General features: G+C 43.4%; 1 non-coding gene across 1 annotated transcript; it reads right to left on the minus strand.

Moving 5' to 3' along the window:
• Window positions 1-1,516: 1,516 nt before the first annotated feature.
• On the minus strand, window positions 1,517-1,642 carry LOC141567967 (U6atac minor spliceosomal RNA). Its single transcript, XR_012491011.2, has one exon. It is a non-coding gene; the product is annotated as a U6atac minor spliceosomal RNA (small nuclear RNA).
• Between the last annotated feature and the right edge of the window lie 4,025 nt (window positions 1,643-5,667).

The following is a 5,667-nucleotide window of genomic DNA, read 5'->3' on the forward strand; positions in this document are numbered from 1 at the left end:
CCGCTTAGGCTCCTTCAACCCCAATCCCCCTCACCCCTGGTTTCCCGGCCACTATCTGGCTAATAACCTCCCACATTAGCATTGTCAGCCCCTCTCTGCTCCCCTAATCACTTCTCCAGGCTTGGCTGAGGGCTGTATTTACCACCACACAGGATTTCCGTAGGTGATAACCGCAGGGCCTGGTTACTCCCGAGCAATCTCTCCTCTCCTTGGGGGTGTCTATTTACAGCAAAGGAAGAATTCTAAACTCTCCCAAGAATGTGGCTGTCCTCGGGTGTCTTACCTACACCCACAACTGACCAAACCTCTAAGTAAGCAATACCTGACTCCCATGTCCCCTCTCCGTAGCTGCCCCAAATGGAGAGACGACAGATAAAGTACCCAGGTGGATTTTCTGAGGTGAGTCACTCACTCACAAATCTCCAGTCTGAGGACTGTGGGCGGGGGGCACCTCCAGAGGCCACCTTATCTGGGCCTCCTTGACAGGCGTCCCCAGGCAGCCATCCTCACGGAACACTCACCCACCCCACTGCACTCTCACTCCAGGACTGTTAGCTTAACACTCAAAAACATATGCACCTCACAGGGTGATTGGTGGTGTGTTTTTTTTAATTGTGTGTTGATGCGCTATGCACATTAAAAAACACACAAGTCACAGGCTCAGGAAAGTTCCACCAAATGGACACACTGTGGTAATCTGTATGGACCAATAACAGAATAGTTCCCACTCCAGAAGCCCTTTTGGGTGCCCCCGAAACAGCCACAGCCCTCCCTGCTCACCCCCACAACCTCCGACGACCACCATGCTGACTTCTAACGTGGAAGGCCAGTTTTGCCTCTCGGGGTTTACACTGAAGAAGCTGGATTCCAGAGATGCACAGAAGAGACTTTAATTTTTCTTAATCAACATATCTGGGAGGCAGGGGAGCTTGTTGAGCCTGACCTGGGTGTTCTATTCTCTTTTCAACTGTCAAGATCCCTAACTCCTTAACACCACACAAACTGCAAGGAATTTGGGGTAAAGAATTATCTTAGTGAGAAACTTAGTAGTGGCAGAAGGCCAACTGTGGAGGAAAACTGGAATGAGATAAAGACGAGGCACCGTGAAGAGATAGGGACACATGAAGCTAAGGCCTCCGGGGCTGCAAGGATGGCAGGAAACTGGAACACATGTACAGATTTTTTAACAAACCGAGAGACAAAAGCGTGCCAACAGCTCCCAGCAGTTTTCAGCCCATCCCTGCCTCTTTCCACGTTTTTCCCTATTTCTAGAGACCCAGTTTTAAGCAAGGCCACACCTTCTGCCTCTTTACCTTAAAAAAGCATGAATAACAGAAGTATAATGTGAGCCACCTATGTCATTATTCATTGTGTTAAAATACACATGGCATAAAACATACCATTAGTGACATTTAGTACGTTCATAATATTGGGCCACCATCACCATTGGATCCAGAACATTTTTATCACCCCAGAAGGAAACCTCACACCCGTGAAGCAGTCACTCACCTTTCTCAAAACCATGTTGAGATGCTACCTGACAAGGAGATGGCAATGCCTTAGCTCTCTGTGTGTTATACAGGCCCAAGGGTGTTTCCATCCTTGTAAGAAGACTGCTAACCTTCTATCCTTTACACCACACCCACACATGTAATTTAAAATGTTCTAGTAGCTGCATTCAAAAGATAAAAAGAAATAGAGGAAATTCATTCTAATAATTTCTTTAACCCCATTTACCCAATTGGTTATCATTTCAACACGTCACCATGATAAAAATAATTGCTGAGGTAGCTTGCAATTTTATTTGTACAAGTCTTTGAAATCTGGTGTGTATTTTACACATACAGTGCATCTCGATTTGGACCAGCACATTTCAACAGCTCCATTTCAATGGCTACCATGCCAGACCATGTGGCTCTCAACAGTCAGCAGAATACTGTCGATATCCTAAATCACCTTTTACAAGATGATTATTAAATACACAAACATTCTGAAGCTAGAGTATTTTTAATACATTCTTTTTTCTTAATTATAAAAAGTAATATATTTAGAAACTGCAGTTTCCAAAACCTTAAGAAAAATTAACCAGAAGCACCAACACAAGAAAAACTATGATGACTTTTTGGCAGTCCGTATGTTATCACTTCTTTGTCATTCATTTCTCGCCATTGTCTGCACCATATAATGGCATAACCATCACTTGGAGGTGGCTAACTGAAGGCCAATGACCACTTACCAGAAGCAAACATGCAACTTTCCCCAGGGTCATGATTGTCATCACACAGGGCCGGGCTCACGGACATGACCTGGGTAATGAGGCAGTTGGTAAACTAGATTGTGCCTAAGGTCCTTTCCAACCCAAACATTCCAGGGTGCTAGGATGCCATTCATCCGCTCCACATGACAGACAGACAGACACAGAGAAAGATAGACAGACAGAGAGACAGACAGACAGACAGACACACACACACACACACACACACACACCTCTGCCCGCTGCTCAGGTCTCCAGTTTGACTTCCATGGATTAGCCCGCAAAGGAGTAAGAACGCCTCTACTCAGCCTTGCAAACTCTCGGGGAAAATACAGAGAGCTAAACAGAAGGACTTTTCTTTAGCATTCACGTTCAGAAAGAAGAAAACCTAGCTACAACCAGGCTTGGAATCCAAGACTGTAAAAACATTTTTCTTTTTTAACATTCCCAGAAGCTTCATGCCACAATGCCCCAAGTTGGAAAAAAAATGTGCCGTTTCATATGTTTATAACAACATCTGATTTAACATGATACAGTTTTGCTTAGTCACAAACCAGAACAAATACTTTCAGATTTATGACATCCTTCTATTCAGAGTCTTAAGTGATCGTAGCTAATAACGTGGCCATTCCACAGCCCAAGGAAAAGCTTTATAATTCTTTGGGACCGAAGATTCCTGAGAGACAGGTTATTTTCAAGGAAGTTTTAAGGTTTTAAAGCTCTCAATGAAGCTTAAAATTCATCTTTTCCAGTTCACATGAAAAGAGTTTCCTCTGAAGCTTAGTTGGGAGGTGGAAAGAGGAAAACCAGTTGGCACACACACAGTCTCCCTGAGCTCTTAGAGAACAAGGCAATCACTCACCATCTTTGCGAATCCTTACCTTGTCCTGAAAATAAACAAAATGCCATACCTTTGGCTCTCATGCTCTTTATATTGTTAGTGCTATATTTGGGGCCTCGTATTTGTCCATTCATTAAAAGGCACTATCTGGTTTTAAAAAAGCAAATATTCTTACAAAACATCCTTTCCCATTATTTCTACCACCACACACATGCGCACACAGGCATTTGGTGCACAATTTGTACACCGTTATTAAGCCCCAAGCATTGTCTTTTCCTGGCTTATGAATTCAGGTTTAGTTAATGATGGGGTAGTTAATTCAGTTGATTGGAGGCCCAGGGTGTAGGTTTGGTACCTGCAGAGCTCTGCTGTTTTTCAAGGCACAGATGCTCCTCCACATATCCCAAAGTGGGTACTGTGGTCCCCTGAGGGCTAGGGGACGTGTGTTTGAATCAGTTAAACCCAGCACCCAAAATGGGCACATCCACGTTTAACCATGATATATTCAAGCGAGTTCTATTTTTCTAAGAAAGCCAGGATTTGTCATGCCAGTGTTTACATACCATTAAAGAGAATGTCAACATGAAAGTGGGGTGAGGATGTGTGAGAACCTGATCTACAGAACATCAGGTAGGAGTTTAGAAAGTTGGGTCCATATAAAAATGAGAATTCCTGGGTCTTAGCGCAAACCCACGCTGGGATGTCTGGGTGACAGATACAAAAATATCCATTCCAAACAAGGTGCCCAGATAATCCACATACACACTACAGCTTGCACACACCCCAGTGTTACAGTTCTCTTTAACCAATGTTTCAAAACAAGATTGTAGGATTAAACCAGTTTCTAGTTAAAGACACTACCACTCTTCATATTCATTCTTGCCAACAAGTTAAATAAATTGCATTAACAGCACGTTGCCAGAAGTCAAAAGCCTTGAGTTCTAATTCTAGCCCATCACCTATAACACGGGCAAGTTACTTAACCTTTTCAAACCTCACTGACATGCGTTATGCAGTTAGGGACACACGTGATTATCATTCTGGAGCAGCTCACAGAAGGCTGTCACATCCATCTGGCCTCACTGGATTGTCAGGAAGATCCAACAGCATGCATTGGGCAAAAGTCCTGGGCAGACTTCTTGGCACTCCACAAATGTGAGGCACAATTAGAGTGTGGACGTAGTTCTAAAGTTTAAAACAATCCTTTTTTTTGAGATCAAAATATCTGTTTTATTACTGACAAAAGCTAGGCTGGAGGACTTGATTTAGGACGATAGAAGCGATGGAATTTCTAATACTGAGTCACAGTACAGCTGGCCCTTGAACAATGCAGGGTTAGGGGTACCGAAAATACCGATATAAGTTTTGCCTTCCCCAAAACTTTACAAACAGCCACTGTTGACCGGAAGCCTTACCAATAACATAAACAGCCGATGAACACATATTCTGTATGTTGTATGTATTATGTACTGTATTCTTACGATAGAGGAAAGAAAACGTTATTAAGAAAGTCATAAGGAAGAGGAAATACATTACTGTATGTATTTATTGAAGAAAATCTGCGAATAAGTGGACCTGTACAGTTCAAACCCGTGTTGTTCAACTGTGTTGAATTTAGCCTCCTCGCCAAGGCAGCGCTGGACAAAACTGCAGGCCTCTCCATGTAGGGCAGGGTTTCTCTGCCAAGTTCACACTTGGACTGAAGAAGTCAGGGTCCCAACACCCTGAAGGCAGCCAGAGTCCAAGAAGCAAGGGGGAGGCAGAGGAGCAGAGCTCAACTGTGCTCCCAAATTTACCAGTTAGATCTCTCCTGAGTAGGAAAGTGTGCAGAGGCAGACAGGGGCCAAGACTAATTACTATCCCTTCATTAGGACACATGAGGGATACGCGTGATTATAATACTGAAGCAGCTTGTAGGGAAGCTGTCAGCTCTACTCCACATTCCTCCGTTGTTTTTGTTCTTTGAACCCATTGTGTTTAACCATCATGCCTGTGGTCAACAGGAAGTGCTCACATCTTCAGAGAGGGAACTAACCCCCACCCCAACACCAGCCACTGCTCCATTTATAGATCTTCCTGGTCCCATAAGGTTCTGAGATGGGTCAGTACAGTACATGATATTCTTTAAGGTCTTTCTGTAGTAAAGAATTTCCCAACTCAACTCATTTCCAGCCACATTGACCAACATCACCTATCAGAGGTTACGCAGTGAAACCCAATGATATCATAAAGCCACCCCAACAATAAGTTGCCGACAGTACAAAGTTCTACCCTTGAACTTAACCCCCTCAAAATGTCAAATTACCAAGGAGTCCCAAGTCCAAAATTAAACCCCCTTACAAGTTAAGGTCCAAAGAAGTTAAAACAAGAAACTAAAGTCTGAAGTTAAATTATCTTACCCGCAATCAAGGTTAAGTTCAAAGACATTACATTTCAACTTCTTATTGTCTTTAGTCTCAGCAAGAAGATTCGTTCTTGATGTTCTGGGTAGGGTTGGGTTCTTTCAGTGGCCGGGGCCGTCTTGCCAGGAAGGGGCCTTAGAGTTTGAATTAATTCAACTCCAAGTCTCTGA

Source organism: Rhinolophus sinicus, chromosome 6 (genome assembly GCF_057876585.1).
Source record: "Rhinolophus sinicus isolate RSI-liver-muscle chromosome 6, RSI-T2T, whole genome shotgun sequence".
NCBI lineage: Eukaryota > Metazoa > Chordata > Mammalia > Chiroptera > Rhinolophidae > Rhinolophus > Rhinolophus sinicus.